A 19,347-nucleotide genomic window follows, 5' to 3' on the forward strand; every position below is an offset into this window, starting at 1 on the left:
GGCTGCTTATGCATATGCATTGGGTACAAGCTTTCCTGCGGACATGGGCATGTTTGTGAGTATGGGGCTTCTGTATGTGTGGACACACACAGATATTTTAAAGATTACTTATTTATTTATTTGAGAGCAAGCAAGAGCGGAGGGAAGGGCAGAGGGAGAGGGAGAAGCAGACTCCCCACTAAGCGGGGACCGGATGCAGGGCTCCATCCCAGGACCTGAGCCAAAGGCAGATGCTTAACCGACTGAGCCACCCAGGCACCCCATGTACTTTAAATATAAAAGCTCTAGGGCGCCTGGGTGGCTCAGTTGGTTAAGCGACTGCCTTCGGCTCAGGTCACGATCCTGGAGTCCAGGGATCGAGTCCCGCATCGGGCTACCTGCTCAGCAGGGAGTCTGCTTCTCCCTCTGACCCTCCCCCCTCTCATGCTCTCTCTATCTCATTCTCTCTCTCAAATAAATAAATAAAATCTTAAAAAATAATAATAATAAAATAAATAAATATAAAAGCTCTTCAGAAAGGCAGAGGGGTTCATCCCCAAAGGTTAGAGATTTGCTTATTTGGGCATTGAACTTTTTTTTTCATCCAGTTTCCGAACCATTTGTGATGTATGGCAGTAAGATAGGAAATGTCCCTCCCTGAAGTCTGCACACTACATGCTGAAAGCAGCCACTAGGGGACTTGGGAAAAGAGGGGTCTGGCTCTCGGGGTGCTCATTCCTTCATCTTGCCTCTGGGGCTGCTTAAATTCTTTCATCAGCAGAGAATAGCTCTGTCAGATCCCAAAACACAGCAGCCTTGGTGTATTAGGAGCAGGTCGGGACAGAATCTGAGGGAGGCCCCTCTAGCAGCACCTTCCGCCACCCCCACCCCCAGCCAGCCCAGGGGGGTGTGAGTCATAGCACCTGGAGAAAAGGCAGGAAAGGAAGGAAGGATGGTGGGGGGTGAGAGGGAAGCAGAATCTGCTCACCTGCCCTCATTTCAGTCCCCACATCTACTAGATAAAGGGGTCAAGGATATGAGGTAATCCATCCAGGGAAGCACAAAGACATGAGATAATCACAGTGCTTCTTCCTTTTATTCAAGTGTTTGGAAGATGGGACATTACTTTTCTATTAACCATGAAGCAGGTACAAACTTCTCATACATCTTTGAATGAAACAAGAGACTCCTGGCTCTGAGGCCCTGGCCCAGACCGCCGGAGGGACAAGTGTCCTCTCCTTGGCAGGGTGAAGGGCTCTGGGGACAGGCCTGAGGAGCCCTGCAGTGTGCATTCTGGGGTGCTGGTGGTGAGGGGGTGCAGGGCCTCAGAGGAACCTGGCCCAAGAGTTTACTCCGCATGCTCTTTTGAGGCTCTTTTGAGTGCAGCAGGAGGCCAGGGTTCTGGGAGGCGGCCAGACTGGGTCTGAGTCCCAGCTCCTCGTGGTGGGCGGCTGGATAACCTCACAAGCCTCAACCTCTGCACCTGTGAAATGGAGACAATGACAGAACCCCCTTCACAGAGGATCTAGGCGAATTCAGTGAGCGAATTCCTGCAAAGCACAGTGTCCGGTGCTCCCCCGATCCCAGTGCTGTGGGCTAAAGCCTTTGCTATGACAGTCACAGGTCAACTTGTCCCTCCGGACCAGAGTCCCTCACTCCCTTACAGGTACTCATCCCAAGGCACTCCCAATGAAGCCCGCAGGCAAGTCTCTGGCTCAGAGCCTGTTTCCCAGGAACCTGAGTCTGGGTGAGATCCCTCAGGGAGCATGTAAGACTGAATGAACCAGAGGACCAAGCCCTGCGCCTGGGGCCCTCCAAAGTTTAAGGGTCAGGGAGGAGGAAGCCCCAGCACACAGAAGGGGAAGTGTGGTCTCCCTGAAGCAGGAGAAGAGAGAGTGACTGACAGTGTCAAAGGCAGCTGATAGAAAAGAAAGAGGAGGACCAAGAATTAAGAATGGGATCTAGTCACTTGGAGGTCATTGGTGACCTTGACAAGAGCATTTTAGAGGAATGATGGGGACAAAAACCTGGCTGGAGTGGATCAGAAAGGAACGGAAGGAGAGAAGCCAGGCAGCAAGCGTGGACAAGTTTTTGCAAGAGTTTTGCTATTTTCACGGCAGCTCAGACCGAGAAACAGCTCACGGCTCCCCCCGGACCACTGTGCCAGCACCAAAACGGGTCCCTAGGGATGGACATCTGCCACCTCATTGTCAACCTCCCGCAGACTTTTTAATGCTTTGTCCAGATTTCCCAGCGGTTCTCAGGGGGAGGGTGCTCCCATACACCGTAGCTAGAAGCAGAAGTGCAAGGCCTTGGCCTTGGGTGATGACTAGAGCTGAGTCTCAGGAACTCTGAGGACACAGGATGCACCACTGGCTGGCACCTCCTCAGTCACATCCTGCGCACGGCCCAGTGCCTCAGAAGACACCCAATAAGGTCTCTAGTAGATGCCCACTGGGCTCCCAAATTTGTGTTGTTGTTGTTGGTTTTTTTTTTTCCAAATTTGGTTTATTAAATTGTCTTCTGCCACAAGGCCCACTTACGCACGACAGCTGTTGCCACGGCAACCAAGCAGCCAACCTGCTGTTCTAGTTAACAGCCACGAGCCTCCCGCTGGCTCTGTGGCTTAGCAAACTCAGGGCAAGGTAGCCCCAAAGTGGTGGAAAGGCTGGAACACGGTGGGGGCACGTGGGAAATGAGAGAAGGGAACATGAAGTGCAGAGTTCAGTGCTTTTCCGATTGTTCCATAATTCTGCACCGACAGGTTGGGGCTGGGGGAGCCATGCACTGGGACTGGTGCGGAGGGGTCTCCACATCTTGTGATGTAGGCTGCTTCTCCAGCAACCCATCCCCTGACCCTCCATTCCCTTTCTGCAAGCTAAAGGAGCAGAGAGGGGCAGAGACGTCCACACCCCACCCAGCCGGGAGATCGGGTTCTGCCGAGACTCTTCCTGAAGGAGAAGCCGGTTTCTTTGAACCAGGTCTGAATGTCTTTCATCGGACGTATAGGTTAAGTCACCAGGGCTTTTGAAGTCACACAGATAAGAGTTCAAGCCGTGGCTCCTTCACTTGCTACCTGTTTAACGTTAGGGCAGTTTACTTAACCTCTCTGAGTCCCAGTTTCTGTAGCTGTAAAATGGGATGAGCATAGTACCAATGTCACCAAATTACTTCAAGGGTCAGTTGAGATTGAGTACATAAAGTGTGCAACAGCCAGCATGTGGCACCCAGCAAGCTCAGCGTGAGTGGGGAACATTAGCTTTGGTATTGCCATTGTTGTCCTAATGATGGTGATGATGTCAATTAGCAGCCCTAGAGGTTGAAGACCTGAGTGACAGACTTCAAAGGACTGAGAATGACAAAAGCAAACTTCAGCATAGTATATACATCAGGTACCATTTTTGTTTAAAAACAAATGTTAACCAAAATAAAATAAAATAAAAAGAAATGTTAACAATGATGGCACTATGTTATTTTTCTTGGTGGCTTTTATTTTTTCCAAGTTTTCTGAACTGAACAGGTATTACTTCCATAATTAGAAAAAACACTTTTTTAAAAGGTTAGAGATGAGCATTAAAAATGGGCTACAGACTAAAACCATCTAAGGGTGTACTTTAAGCAGGGAAATTATGTGGTATGTGAATTACACCACAACAGAGCTATTAACAAAAATGCTTTAAAAAATGACTCAAGATGGGGCACCTGGGTGGCTCAGTTGTTAAGCATCTGCCTTCGGCTCAGGTCATGATCTCAGGGTCCTGGGATCGAGCCCCACATTGGGCTCCTTGCTCAGCGGGGAGTCTGCTTCTCCCTCTCCCTCTGCCTGCCACTCTGCCTACCTGTGCTCTCTCTGTCTCTGTCAAATAAATAAATAAAATCTTTAAAAAAATAAAAATAAAAAATGACTCAAGTTGTGCAGGTAATAACCCATTCAAAACTTCTGAACATAAAAATGTATAAAATAAAGCGAAATAGAGAGAGAGAGAGAGAAAGAAAAAAGAAAGGAAGAAAGAAAGAAAGAAAGGGAAGAAAATGAGGCAAGAACTGAACTATTATGCAAAAGTTAAAATACAGGGAATCAAGTACTTGCATATATTGCTGGGGCGGCGGGGGGCGGTCAATTGGTACAACTGTCAACGGAGGACAAATCAATGAAAATCACAAATGCTACGAATGCATATACTCTGACGCAGCAATTCCTTTTTAGGAAATTTATCCTACAGATATTCTGGGATAAGTGAGAAGTATGTACAAGTTTCTGAACCATGGCATTGCCTATAGAAGACTGGAAACAGCCCCAATGTCCATCAGTAGGTGACTGACTGAATAAGTTAAGGTACCTCCATACAATGGAATAATATGAAGCTGTAAAAATAAAAATAAAAGAATAAGGAAATTATCTTCTGATCTGAAAAGATTTCTAAGCTATGTTATTAAGTGAAAAAAAGTCAAGGTACAAAACAGTATAATGATATATGCTACCTTTTGTGTAAAAAGTGGGTAAAGACTGTATATTTATATTTTCTTATATATGCATTTTGGAAGAATACATGAAAATAACAGTCGTTGGAAGGCACTGGAGTGAAAACAGAGCAGATGGGGGATAGAAGTTTCCAGTGTGAAACTTTTCACTGTATGTCTTTTATACTCTTTGATCTTAGAATCTTATGAATATATTACCTATTCAAAAGTAAATGCGAATTCATATGCTTGAAGGGAGAAGTTAAAGAGTGAAATGATAGGATTTCTGGGTGGGGGTCTACATAAAACCACCGTGGCGGGTGCTGGTCTTGTGTTGAAGTTGGTTGACGGGTCTGTGGGGCTCACTGCATGTTTGAAATTTTTCATAATAAATTAATAAAATTTAAAAGGTTTTCATACTAGTTAAAAGGTGGAAATAACCTAAATGTCCATCTAACTAGTGAATGAGTAAACAAAATGTGGTCTATCCATATAATGGAATACTACTCATCAATAAAAAGGAACAAACTACTGATACAAACTGCAAAAGCATCACAGGAAGTGAAAGAAACCAGACACGTGACCCCTTATTGTATGATGCCATTTACATACAATGCCGCAAAGAGGCAAACCCGCAGAGGCAAAGAGTAGATTAGTGGTTGCCTAGGTCCTTGTGTGGAGCTGGAAAGTGACTGCAAATAGGCAGGAGAGATTTTGGGGGGATCATAGAAATGTTCTAAACTTGATTATGGTAATGGCTGTACAACTATAAATTTAGTAAAAGTCATTGAAATATACACTTAAAATGAGTGCATTTTATGGTATGTAAATTACACCTCAGTACCTCAGTAAAGTGGGTTTTGGGGTTTGTTGTTTTTTCTTTTTTTTTAAGATTTTATTTTTAAGCAGTCTCTACACCCACTGTGGGGCTCAAACTCACAAGCCCAAGGTCAAGAGTCACACGCTCCAATGACTGAGCCAGCCAGACGCCCCAGTAAAGTGATTTTTTTTTTTTAAAGGAAAGGAACTGGGGCCACTAAGAGGTGGTAGTAGTTAAGAGCATGGGTCCTGGCATTAGACTCATTGGATTAAAATGTCCGCTCTCCCAGTGTAGCTGGGCAAGCTACTTGCCTTCCCCTGTTCTCATCTGTAAAGTGGTCTGCCGTAACTAAGGCTTAATAGAATGCCAGGCACTAGTGGTTCCAAGTACTTTACATTTTTTAAAAAGATTTTATTCATTTATTTGTCAGAGAGAGAGAGAACACAAGCATCAGGCAGAGGGAGAAGCAGGCTCCCCGCTGAGCAAGGAGCCCGATGCAGGACTCGATCGCAGGACCCCAGGATCATGACCTGAGCCAAAGGCAGACGCTTAACCCACTGAGCCACCCAGGCATCCCAGTACTTTACATCATTAACCCGTTTAAGCCTCACAACTCTCCTGTGGGGGTCATTTTACAAATGAGGAAATGGGGCACAGAGTGGTCAAGTGACTTGCCCATGGTTGCACAGGTCAGATGACTAGCAAGCAGCAGAGCAGGTAGCCTGATTTTAAGTAACAAGTGCTTAACCATGTACTGCACTCACAATAACACCACCTAACTCAGATTAGTATGAGAACAAAATAAAAATAATTAACACAAAATGCTTGATATACATTAAGTACTCAATAACTGCTAGCCAAGGAAGAAACCACTATCTAACTGACTCAAATAGGCTTGGGGTTTTCCAGTTATATTCTGAAATGTTTATGGAGTAAACAGCCAAACCTGTTTAAGAAATAGTCTGTCTGGGGACGCCTGGGTGGCTCAGTCGTTAAGCATCTATCTGCCTTCTGCTCAGGTCATGATCCCAGGGTCCTGGGATCGAGCCCCGCATCGGGCTCCCTGCTCAGCGGGAAGCCTGCTTCTCCCTCTCCCACTCCCCCTGCTTGTGTTCCTTCTCTCTCTGTGTCTCTCTTTGTCAAATAAATAAATAAAATCTTTAAAAAAAAAGAAAGAAAGAAATTGTCTGGGGACATGTGGGTGGCCAAGTCAGTTAAGCATCTGCCTTCGGCTCAGGTCAGGGTCCTGGGATCGAGTCCCGTGTTGGGCTCCCTGCTCAGCGGCAAGTCTGCTTCTTCCTCTCTCTGCCTCTCTCCCCACTCATACTCTCTCTCTTCTCTCAAATAAGCAACATAAATTAAAAAAGAAAACACAAAAAACCTTAAAAATAAAAAAGAAATAGTCTGTCCGAAAGGAAGATGCTAAACCCTACAGAGCAGCCATGAAGAAATCCTTTCTCTACCTGGTTTAGACATGGAGCGAGGAGTCAGTGCAATCCCTAATGCGTACTTCAGTGCCTGTATTTCTTCGCAAGACAGTATGCTGGCAAGTTCAGAGCCAAGACTTTGGGGCAAGACAGAACGGGGTGGTTTGACCCTGCCTCCTCTACTGATTTGGCCATCTGACCAGTGACAAGATACTTAACTTCTGTTAAGTCTCAGTTTCCTCATCTGTAGAATGGGTTAGAAAAGAAAAGTACCAGCTTGGAGGTTGTGAGGACTACAATATGTGTAGAGTGGGCAGCACAGGTTCCCAGCATGGACATAAGGCTTAACGAATGGAGGCGATGTCTTCTATTTAAATTTCTTGTCACCTACAGATCTACTTCTCATTGCAGATTGTTAAGAAAGCATTGCTCTTTGCAGCGGAAGATGAACCAAGCACTTAGGCAAACACTGCTCCCAGCGCTGTGATCCGACTCTCCAGATTGGGTCAAGGCCACCCAGTGGGCCAACCCTGTCTTCACGCCGGAGGAAGGATGAGAACTGCCCCCACTGTCCCCAGGGCCATCTGCCAGCTTCCCCTCAGGGTGCCTGCCCACCGAACGGGGGAGGGGAAGCCAGCGTCACTAGAGTAAAGAGCAAAGGATGAGGGACTTGAAGTAGCTCTGTGAGTTTGGGAAAGGAATGTTGTATGGGTAGGATGGAATCATTCTCCACCTCCCAGAGAGGAGAGAGAGCGTGGCTGGGTCGAGACGGGGGAAGGAGAGTGGCAGGGTTGGGGCCATGAGACATCGAAGGGTGTGGAGGGAGCCCCGCCTTGGTGTCTTCGGGGATAAAGGAGGAGCCGTCAGATATGCTCCCCCGGGCTCTGGGATGGTGCTCCCACTCCCTACCCTGCCTGCCTTGGCTTCCGTCTCCTCTCCCAGAGGAGCAGGGCCCAGCACAGGCGATGCCATTATGCAGCTGATCTGATTCACTGTTTCTTGTCCGTTCCAGCACAGAGGTCATGACGGAAAATGAAGAGGTGATCAGGCACACAGGCGAAGAGCACTAACTTAAGAAGGGGACAACCTGGTGGGGAGGCCCAGCTCTGTCACTTACTAGCCGTGTAGCCTTGGGCGATTTACTTCACCTCTCAGTGCCCCAGTACCTACCCCACAGGGATGCTGGGAGAAGAAAATGACATGGTGGGTGTACAATGCTCAGCACGGTGCCCGGCACTGAGTTAATGCTCCACGAACAGCAGGTGTTATAAAGCTAGTGTTGAGGCTGAGAGCACGCCATCCACAGGTCCCCTTTCCCGTCCCAGGTTCCTGTCTGAAAGAGGGACCCAGCAGGACGCCTCCCGGTCTGTGCCTAGGTGGGACACCCACATCGCTCCCTAGATAGCCATGCCTGCATCATCACATCTATTAGGGGACTTGGGGCACCCACTACAGTAACGACTGCCGGTTCCTTATGCTTTTATGACACTCGACAGTTTGTAAAGCAACGTCAAGTGCACGATCTCATTTGATAAGCCTCTGTATTACCATGATAGCCATTTTACACATTAGAAAATGGAGAAATTCAAGAGGGGCTCCACAGCTGGTGAAGAGAGCCTGAAACCCAGTGCATCAAGCTCCTGTTCCACATCCTTCTGGGCCTTCCTGACAGAGGGGAGGGTTTGACTTGGCCTGTCACCCTCGCTCTCCTGCCTAAGCTTCTGGGCCCAGCAGTCGGCAAACACAGGCCTGGTAGGCCAGAGTCAAGGTCTGGGCCTGGTGTATGTCTGTGGAAGGAGTGGCCCCTCCCACTGCCTTGGCCATAAAGAACAGGACAAGTGGGACAGACCCTAGTCCCACCAGGCTGTCTCTGCACCAACCCAGCTGTCCGTGCTACCTGGTCTACCTGGACCCCCCAGTGTCCCGATGTGAGAAGTCAGAGTTGAGTCCCCCCAAGAGACTATGGACAAACTCAAACATTTCTATGTAAAATTTGAAGATATTAAGTATAACCAAAAAAAAAAAGACCAGCCCTTGCAAAAAGAATCTCCTTTATCCCTTAACCTTAAGGTAAAGACCACTGAAGCTGAGAATTTAAACATGAAAAGAGGGTCAGTGAGCCCCCCGGTGGGTCTGGAAGACCTCCAACCTCCTCTCCTGCCCTTGGGCCACAGTCCCCACCTCCTCTGAGAATCACAGGTGTCCAGGGAGCTCCATGTGTCCTGAAAGCTCTGGGGAGGCTTTCCAGGTGACGTTTGCTTCCTCTGGCACCATTTATCTGTCATTGATAGTGGAATTGGGATGGAGGGTTTGGGCATTTCATTCTTTCCAGAGAGGGCTGAAATCGCATTTTCATCCTCCACCGTCATTTTCAAGGGCTGGTGATTTTCTGAGACCATTACTGTTTGGGCTGTGATTTTGTTCCCACCACAGAGGTGGAACGTACAGGGAATTTTCCTCAGCAGGTCTGAGTGCTGGAAGGTGCTCTCAGGAGTCATATTCTTAATGTGAATCTTTCAATCACTTTCCACCATAGCATCTTGTGGTCAATAAGAACCTCACTATGTTTATAACCTTCTTATTTGCTTCTGTCCGTTTTAAAATCATCAACAGTAAAACCAAAGGGCAAAGCCCACGCCGATGTTTTTGTCTTAACTCCTCTGGGGAGGCACCAAAGCCAGATGATTGTGGATGGAGTCCGTGCCTGGAGAGCGGTTCCCAGCTCAGGCAGCTGGGGTTCCTTGCTGATGTCCTGGGACAGTTTTCTCTTCCCCCGCCTTCCTGTTTGCCTGTAAGACCATCGAGATGTTGGTTTCCAGAAGCAAAGTGTCCTTCTCCTGGGAGGACTGAATGCAGTACACCAACCGCCTCCCAGGAACCTTGCAAAGATCAAGCGAGATGGTGTGGACCAAAGTGCAAACCTGAGAGCACCTACAAGCAGGAATTCTGATGACAGAGATGCACATATGGGTGTGCAACAGTAATTAGCACTGTGGCACTGTCTTTCGCTTTTAAGAATCGTACATATTAGATCATTGACGCTGACCAACAAAGCATATGGTCATATTAAGTTAATTAAAGAAAATAGCTCAGAACAATTTCTACACTAGGCATGGAAGGCAGTCTGTTTTGGGAAGCCAGATCCCATTTCCCCTTTTGAAGAACACCCTGGTTTCCTTTTCTTTTTTTAAAAGATTTTTTAATTTATTCATTTGAGAGAGACAGAGAGAGCAAGCGAGAGCATGGAGGGGTGAGTGGAGGGAGAGGGAGAAGCAGATTCTCCACTGAGCAGGGAGCCCAATGTGGGGCTCAGTCCGAGGACCCCGGATTAAAACCTGAGCCGAAGGCAGATGCCTAACTGACTGAGCCACCCTGGCACCCCTTAAAGTGCACCCTGGTTTCCTTTTAAGGAATTGCCTCTTGTCTCTGAGGGCAACCTCACTGGAAGGGCAAATCCAAGGGTCTTCTCCCCCACCCCCTCCAACATGACCATGGAAGCCAAAGGGGTCCTTGTTGGCTCCTTTGCAGGCAACCCACTTCTTCCTGCCAAAGGGTAAACACAGGACAGAAGCTGGGCAGCAAGAACTTGTAGTCAGCCTTCCAGCAAAGTGAAGCCTTCAGGGGTTTGGACCACTTGACGTGGCTGGTTCCCAACCTTCCAGATATCCTAGCAATACATGCCCCATGACTCGTTTTCATGCTAACTTACCACCAGAGACTCCAAAATGGCACTCCCATCAAAGCGATGACTTACACACAGGCTCAGCCACTTTCAGCCTCTCCAAGGCCTCCAGCCCCTTGGCATCCCTCAGAGGCCCCAAAGGAAAAGCAACTAATGATCTCTGTCCACTGGCCGGGAAAAAAGTCCATGTCAACATCAGACCCAAACAGGAGCCTGGGCCACGCATGCACTCTCTCATTCTCTAGCTGCTGACTTTTCCAGACCCTGGGTTGAGTTTTTAAGTTTCTGATGCTTTAGAGACTATTTTCCAATCCATAGAGTTCTGGGTTGATGGAAACCTAGTGGAAACTTCTGGTCCTCGAGGATGTACCCTGTGAAAGGCCCATGAATCTCATCATGTCCGAGTGAGTCCTAGTAAGGTCTGGATCCACAAGGCCCTGGGCCAGCCTAGGAGTTCCCTCAAAGCAGGAGTAATGGAGGCAGGGCCACTGGCCCTGCAGGGCCTTGGGGACACTCTGGTGCTGGGGTTTGTGGCAGGAGTGCTGCGGTCCCGAGGGCCTGACACGTCGGTGCGGGTCAGGTTTGGTAGCATCTCTGCTGAATTCATTCACCAGCAATTGCATCAGAGGTTTCTTCACAGCGGGCTGTCAACCCGTTCCAGCTGCCTTCTGGTTTGCCCTAATGCAGAACAACTGTCCTGCGGTTTTCTAAAGAGGCAGCATGGTGTCATGGGAAGAGCTGTGGCCAGAGGCCGGGACGCCTGGAGGCCTGGAGGCCTGGATCCCAGCCCTCGGCTCCCCGTCTACTGGAACAAACTGTGTGACTTTCAACAAGGGACCCTCTCTCCTCCTGTAAATCGGACCACTAGGTGGCCCTCCAGGTCATTTCCTCAGGCCCTCCTGGCTCTTCTTCCAGTCCCTGCTGGAAAGCAGGGCACCCGGACTTGAGAGAGGCGGTGACAGATAGTTTTGCTAGTTTGCTTTGGACTTGCGAGGTCATTGATTCCAAGGAACATTTTGGTTTCTTAGCACCACAGTCTTTCAGGACTGGAGATTTCAGGGACCATTCAGAGCTCCGGGTACCATAGAGGGCTCTCTCTGAATCCTCAGAATTAATCACTCACTACCCAGACAAGGACCAAGTGGAGAATTTTCCACTGGATTGGGGCCCCACAGTCAGGACTTTTGGGTAGCACATCTCACTCAGAGGTACTTGCATCGTTTCTACACTGTGGCTTCGCCTCAGATCTGAGCACAGGAGGCCGTGTGATCCAGGAAAAAGAACTGTGGAGGCAGGAGAGGGGAGATCTGGGTTGGCTCAGCTGCCCAGCAGACTGCTGTTTGCCTTTTGGCAAGTCACTAAACCTCTCTGCATCATTTTCTTAACAGCAAAAATGAAAGAATTGGACTTGACTTTGTTTATTTATTATGTATCCCCTGTAGCATTAGACATAGGAAGGCAAAAACCCCAGAGTCGCTGAAGGGAGGGAGTGTGGAGCCCTCCCCCTCCCAGTGAGGGACCCCAGGCCACCAGAGCAGCTGTAATTGCTATACTGAATTTCTACCCACACCGAAAAGGAAGCACCATGTGCTGGTCGTCCTCACTGTTTGCTAAAAGAAAGCCCATCAGTCAGGAGAGAGATGCTTCTTTCCTGCACTGAATTCTACGATGCACGCATCCTTACATGTAGCCAGTAAACACTTACAGAGCATCTGGGAGAGGCCCACCGTGCTGGGCCTGCAAAAGCAACCAGACCTGAGGCCCTGGTGACAGGGGTTTTATCTCAGGGCCTCTCACGCCGTGGAAATACACCAATGATGCCAATAGCGACTACAAGAGTCGCTCACTGTAGAAGTCAGAGTGTGGCGCAGGGCTGCAATTCCACAGAGACCATCCAACCGCGAGCAAGGTCCCAAATCGCCTCCACGTGTGCCCCTTTCCAATGACCTGGCTGGATGCGGGCCTGGTCTGGAAAACCAGGAGCGGTGGGTGACTCACACATATCCTAGAGACTCTCTCAATTATTCATCAACTCATCTCAGCTTTTGATGCGAGTGAGATACTGCTCAAGCAATGCTGGGCCTTCTGTAGCCGGCCTGGGGCACTGGTGTCCTGGAGGAGGGGCACACTGTGTTGGGATGACAGACAGAGCCTGCCTGCTCACACGCCTTTTCTTTTTCTATTAAACCTTTCACGTTGTCTCATAAACATTTTTGAATGTACTGAAAAGCTTAAAGAATTATAGAGTGAACACCCATGTACCCACCACCTGGATTCTACCATTAGCATTTTGCTGCATTTGCCTCATCATAGATCCATCCTCCTAGCCATCCTTTCATCTGTCAATCGGCCCATCTTCATGGTTTGGTGTATTCAGAGGAAGCTGCAGACCTCAGTGTATTTCACCGCTAAATACTCCCAGCATGCACGTCATTAACTAGAGGTCAAAATTCGTTTAACGTTGGGTGTGAGTGGACGTAAATTGCACAGATCTTAAGAATATCTTCAAATGAATTTCGATAAATGCATACACCTGTGTAATCCAAATCTCTACCAAGAAATAGAATATCAATATCGCTCCAGAGAGTTCCCTCGTCCACCCCTTTTTAAAGGACTCTGCTCTTCTCTCCACCCCATCCCCAGACCCCCTCCTGCCTTAGTCTGTGACTCTGAACACTTTGATGCAGCCATTTGCCCAGGGTGGGCACTTGACCCAAAGGCAGCCCATCTATCGGTTCACTAGTGACTTTTAACCTCTGCGGCCTAGCTTAGCAGGACGAGCTGGGCCAATGAGAGTCTGTCTCAGGAAGCCTGAAAGTGACGCTGCCCTGGCTGGGCCAAGACACTGAGCTAGGGGCAGATGTGGGGCTGGAGTCACCGGGGTCACGAGCCACATGCCAGCAGAAGTACAGAGAAGCAAGGGCTAGTGAGGAACGCAGGGTGTGTACCCAGGAGAGACGGCGGCCCTGTGTGAGGGACGACATGGTCCCTAAGGGAGGGACAAGAGAGAGAACCCCAGTGTCCTTCAGGTGTCCGGAGTCTGAGGGAACCTGGAGGGGTCTTTCCATGCAAGGACAGCAGCACCCCCGAAAGAGAAATACACACGATGGTACCTACGACAGTTTGTTTTGGAAAAGAGGGATCTTTCTTACATGACAGCCATCCTATTTCTGTGTGGGATGGGCTCTAGATATGACCTAATGTCCCTGGAAAATGAGAGCCACAATAAAGGACATCAGCATAACAAATGGTAATAAGGCCAAGTTCAGTACTACACGTCTCAATGCATGATCTCGGCTGATCCTCACAGCAATCTTCTCCAGAGAGAGGCAATTTGCTTTCATTGTTCCCATTTTGCAGGTGGAGAAACAGACACAGGACGGAGACAGAATTTGCCCAAGCTCGCCGCGCTCAGGAATCGCCAGTGCCCACGTCTGGCTGGAAGAGCAGCTCTGAGCAGGGAGGCGCCAGCGTCCGGTGCGGGCGGGGGCAAGCTTAATGCTCTGGAACACTGGTCACGAGGGAGCAGCCCACTGGAAAGTTAACGACACACATTTACAGGCACCTACACGGCAGGCCCTGCTCAGTGGTACAGACGTGCAGGCCACATCGCCTCTCCTCGGGCGGGCGGCGTAGTCCAGTGGAGCTGTGCGAGGGAGAGCAGTCAAGTGCACACGAGCAGGATCGCTTCCAGGAATGGAAGTGTGGAAGGCAGGAAAATGGGTCAAGGGCTGCAGACGGCTGGAGAGAGGAGCCCGCCACGGTCAGCTTGGGAGCGGGGACTGGCCCGAGGCAGGACAGCTTGAGGCGACCGTGGAAAGACGGGGGGCAGCGTAGCTGGGGCACAGTGAGCAGAGGCAACGAAAGGGATCAGTAAAGTGGGGGTCTCGAACCAGGCCTGCCTGACCGTGTGCTCCCATGCACAGTGCTGTGTCCAGTGGGCAGTGTGCCGGGAACCACACAGAATTCATCTCTGGAAGACAAGGGCGGTCTTGGGTTCCAAGCCCCTCTGAAGGATGTAAAACCTCACCGCGCAGCTTGAGCCGTCTACACGTAAAGAAAGAAGAATCAGCTCGTGCAGACATAATCTTTGTCAATTCCAACATCTCTCAGGGGTCCTTTGGGGCAAATCCCAACACCTAACCTATGCAAAGTAAGAGTGCAGCACTTGGTCCTTGAAGAGCCCTGTGCATGCCAGCACTCAGCAGCAGGAAGTCATTTCAGAAGGAGTATTCTTTTTCTAATGACCATCCTAGTGGCTTGGGGTGTAGATAGGCTCGGCTCCTACCCAGCACCCCTACACCTGGGCAGAGCACTGTGTCTGGAGTGAAGGGGGACTGTATTGGGGTCCCCAGGCCTGAGAAATATCAGGTCTCAGAAACACCACAGGCCAGTGTCCTGGGAGAAGAGAGAGTGATGTCATTGTTCTTAAGCAAGCCCCAGCTCCCTCGGGGTCACGAGAACATTCGGAGCCCGGGAGGCTGGAGCGCTGGGCTGGCGTCTTGACCACACAGCCAGAGGAGAGGGATTTCCACCGCCGGAGCTCACAGAACACTGGGGAGCCAGGAGGGCAGACAAGCAGGGCGCTGGGGTCCACTGGCTTGGGAACTGCCCGTTTCCTCACGTCCTTTTCCCCACCCCGCTCCCGCTCCAGGGATCCAAGCGGGCGCCTCCCGTGCAGCCTCCCAAACCTGACCAGGTCTGGAGCTGAGATGGGTTTCCTTCTCCTTCGATACATGTGTGGTCAGGAGCCCAGACGCCTGCTTCTTACCCTAGTACTGTGACTGATCGGCTGAACACATCAAGCAAGTCACTCCCTCTCAGGGCCTCAGTTTCTCCCTCGGGCTGGTGGAGATGGGGACAGTCCCTGGCTCGCAGAGTTAAATCTGAGAACGTGAGTCCAGGTCTTCCAGGCCTGGTGCACCGCAGGCGCCCTGTAGGCTCACTCATCAGCAGACTCCATGAGTGCTCCCCGTATACCCCGTGTACCAGGCACTGCAGAGGTCACGTACAAATGCTGACCCTGTTCCTGGTGTGCCAGGAACAGCTAAAGAAAAGCAATCCATGGCATGCAGCAGCCCTGGCGCTCGCGGAGTGCTGTGGGCATGTTGCCAACACTCCCCGTTTTTATTTGTCACGAGCTGCCCAAGCGGAGATTCCCTCCTGAACTCGGGGTGACTGAAACTGGACCTGACTGCCCCTTTCTTTTCCTAAGAATCACGACTGTCACTGGCAACTTTTGCAACTGATTGCTCTGAAGCTTGGGGGCTCCCTAAGGGCTGTGTCCTCAGCTTCTGTCCCCAGGGGAGGGAAGCGGGGAGTAGGGAGGATGAGGCTTCTCCCAGGACTGACGAGAGCCAGACCTTCTCACACAGTAGGTGCAGCCTGGAGATAAAGAGTCTTTGGCCCTGGGGTTCCAGTGTGTTCTGGCCCCTCTCCCCCACCTCCAGCTGTGGGGCCTTGGGCGAGTTACTCAACCTCTAGGAGCCTCATCCAGGCAACCAGTGTTCAGTGACCACTCACGAGGGGCAGGCACTGTGCTGGGTGCCTCAGCTGACTTACCGGGTAAAAATGATAAGAATAGGAAAACAGTATGGTAGTTGCTCAAAATATTAAAAATGGAATTACCATATGATCTAGTAATGCCATTTCAGGGAATATACCCCCCAAGAATTGAAAGCAGGGTCTCAGACCTTTATACACCCATGTTCATAGCTGCATTATTCACAACAGTCAAAAGGTAGAAATAACCCAAGTGTCTATCCATGAATGAACGGATAAGCAAAATGTGGTATATGCATATGATGAAATATTATTCAGCCTCGAAAGGGCAGGAAATTCGGACACGGGCTACAACACGGATGAACCTTGAGGACAGAATGCTCAGTGAAATAAGCCAGTCACGAAAAGACAAGTACTGTACGATTCCACTTACACGAGGCACCTAAAATCGGCACATTCATAGAGAAGAAGGTAGAATGGTAGGGAAGGAGAAGTCGGGGAGTTTGTGTTTCATGCGGACAGAGTTTGAGTTCGGGATGATGAAAAAGTTCTGGAGATGGACGGTGGTGATGGTTGCACAACCATGTGAGTGTTACTGCTACTTAATGACACCGTAGACCCTTAAAAATAGTTAATACGGTAAAGTTCATGTTATGTATATTATGCCACGATTACAAATAAGAAAATAAGAAGAAAAAGAAGGTATCAACAGTAGGCATCCATGTCACCATTATCTGTTACACAGGGAAGGAGGCGCCCCTGGGAGTGTGAGCAGACCGCTGGAGGCTGGCCTTCCTGTGGTCAGTGTGACTTCAGAACAAACAGATATGGGGCTCAGGGCAGAATCCCAGTATCCCAGTGTCTCTCCGCCATCACCCAGGCTCATTCTTGGCCTGGTCCTCCTCCCATTCCAGACTACGACCTTACTAACAGAATGACTTGGAACTGGGCTTCCCACGCTGCGTGCTGGCTCAGGCCGCACCTGATGTCCCTTTCGCTTCGTGTGTAACCAGCATGTGCCCAGATAAAAGACTCAGCCCACATTATCACCCCTCGGTGTACGAGGCAAAGATTTCACTGAACCCAGCACATGCCCTGCAGTTGCACCACCTTCCCCACCCCGGTGGGCTCCCTGACACTCCCAAGCAGCTTGAGGGCAGGAACTTACTCACCCTGGCATCCTCGCTTCTAGTTTAGCGCTTGTCACATGCTGGACGACAAGTGTTTTCTGAGAGGAGATAAACATGATGCTTATTGCGCACACCAACTCTGGATGCTGTTCTGATAGGTTTATAAGCCTCACTCACCATGACGACTCCAGAAGGGAAACACTATTGCTATCCGGGGCCAGAGCAGGGGAAGGCAGCGAGGCACTCATGTGGGGTGCGAAATGTAAGGGGACACCAAACAAACTCAGGAATCAAGATAGATACATATTTTTAAAGATTTTATTGGGGGGGGGCGCCTGGGTGGCTCAGTTGGTTAAACACCCTACTCTTGATCTCAGCTCAGGTCTTGCCGTCAGGGTTGTGAGTTCAAGTCCCACATTGGGGGACTAGTCCCACCCAGTGTGGAGCCTATTAAAAAAAAAAATTGTAAAGACTTTTTTTCTTTTAAGTAAGCTCTACACCCAATGTGGAGCTCGAACTCACGACCCCAAGATCAAGAGTCACATGCTCTACTAACTGAGCCAGCCAGGTGCCCCAAGATAGATATTTTATTTTATTTTTTATTATTTTTTTTAAAGATTTTATTTATTTATTTGAGAGAGAGAATGAGAGAGCACATGAGAGGGGGGAGGGCCAGAGGGAGAAGCAGACCCCCTGCTGAGCAAGGAGCCCAATATGGGACTCGATCCCAGGACTCCAGGATCATGACCTGAGCCGAAGGCAGTCGCTTAACCAACTGAGCCACCCAGGCGCCCCCAAGATAGATATTTTAAAGAAATATTTTTAAAAATAAAAATTATAGCAAAATATCCAGAGTGAGCAAAAACTAACATTTGAAATACAGACAGATCTGGCCCTGACTTACACCACACACCCCACTCACCTCCCCCTAATCCCAGCCCTATCCAATTCTGTCTTTGGTAGAATGTTTGATATTTTGTTCAACAATTCTATTGCCAGGATTTTATCTAAGGAATTAATTGAGGCGATGTGTAAAGGTGCACCTACAAAGATGTTCATTGTTGTGTTGTTTATAAAAATGAAAAACTGGAAAACATATTTGGTTGAACCATTTGAAACTGCCAATAGTTGACCATTTTTGACCTAAAAACAACAATTTCATATTATCCAATCTAACCTAATCTCCAGTGTCCATGAACTGTGATTATATAATCTATGGAATATTCACCCAATGAAAATCTAGGCAGCCATTAAAAAATATCTGGAAGAAGACTATGACAGAGAAAGTGTTCATGGTAGAGTGTTAAATGAAAAAAAAAACTAGTTACAAAACAGTATAAAATATATGATTTCATTTTTTTTGAAGATTTTATTTATTTATTTGGGAGATAGAGACAGAGAGCGACAGAGAGCACAAGCGGGGGAGGAGGAGGGAGAAGCAGGCTGAGGAGTGGGGCTCGATCCCAGGATCCCAAGACCATGATCTGAACGGAAGGTACACGCTTAACCGACTGAGCCACCCCAGTGCCCCATACAATTTCATTTTCAAAAATCCACCAAAAAGGATCTGAATTGATTATTCAACAAAATGTTAATAATGGTAAACCCAATGGTGGGATTTAGTGTGATTTTCATCTCCTTCTCAATTTCCTGTCTTTTGTGTATTAAGCATGTACTATGTCTAAACGGAGAAAAAAGAACAATAAGGAAAAACCTCATACCTTTGATCTATCACAAGACTTTGTCATCCCCTCACCCCTGACAGAAGTGAAGAGACACCCATTTTTACTATTCGTGTCCTTTCACAGATGGAACTCCCAGGCTCTGGCTCTCAGTTTTCCTTGCCTGGGCTCCTGGCACCCTTCTCCCTGACCCTTCTTTTCCTCCAGCCCCTGCACCCCCAACACTTGGGACTTTGTTGGAGGGAGTGCTCTCTCTAACCACCACTACCTTCAATGTCAGCGCCTCCTTGGCCAATCTTCAGGGACAGAAGACACGCCTGAGCACCGAGAATTGAGAATCCAGAACGGCTTTGCTGTCCTCCAGGCAAGTGAAAACAGTGTTGCGTGGGTGACAGGCTCTCTGGGGGGCTGGGGGGCAGGAATCTTGCCTTTAATCCTCCACTAGCCTCCTTCTCCATCTTAATGCAGCTGAGACCCAGCAACCTTGGGGCACCAGCCCTTTCTTTCCTTTCCTTTTAAAATGTTTTTAGACTTAAGGGTTTTTGTTTTTTTTAATTCCAAAAAGTACAAAGACTAGGAATCACCTGCACAGCTACCAGAATTAACAACTTATTAACCTTTTGTCAGATTGGCTTCAAGTCTCTCTTTTCAAAAAAACAACCGA

General features: G+C 48.9%; 1 protein-coding gene across 1 annotated transcript in view; it reads right to left on the reverse strand.

Annotated features, from left to right (window-relative positions):
- Nucleotides 1-19,347, reverse strand: part of GALNT16 (polypeptide N-acetylgalactosaminyltransferase 16) — an 88,749-nt gene that overhangs the window by 55,014 nt on the left and 14,388 nt on the right. The window lies entirely within an intron of this gene.

This window comes from Neomonachus schauinslandi, chromosome 9, assembly GCF_002201575.2.
Source record: "Neomonachus schauinslandi chromosome 9, ASM220157v2, whole genome shotgun sequence".
In the NCBI taxonomy this organism is placed as follows: Eukaryota; Metazoa; Chordata; class Mammalia; order Carnivora; family Phocidae; genus Neomonachus; species Neomonachus schauinslandi.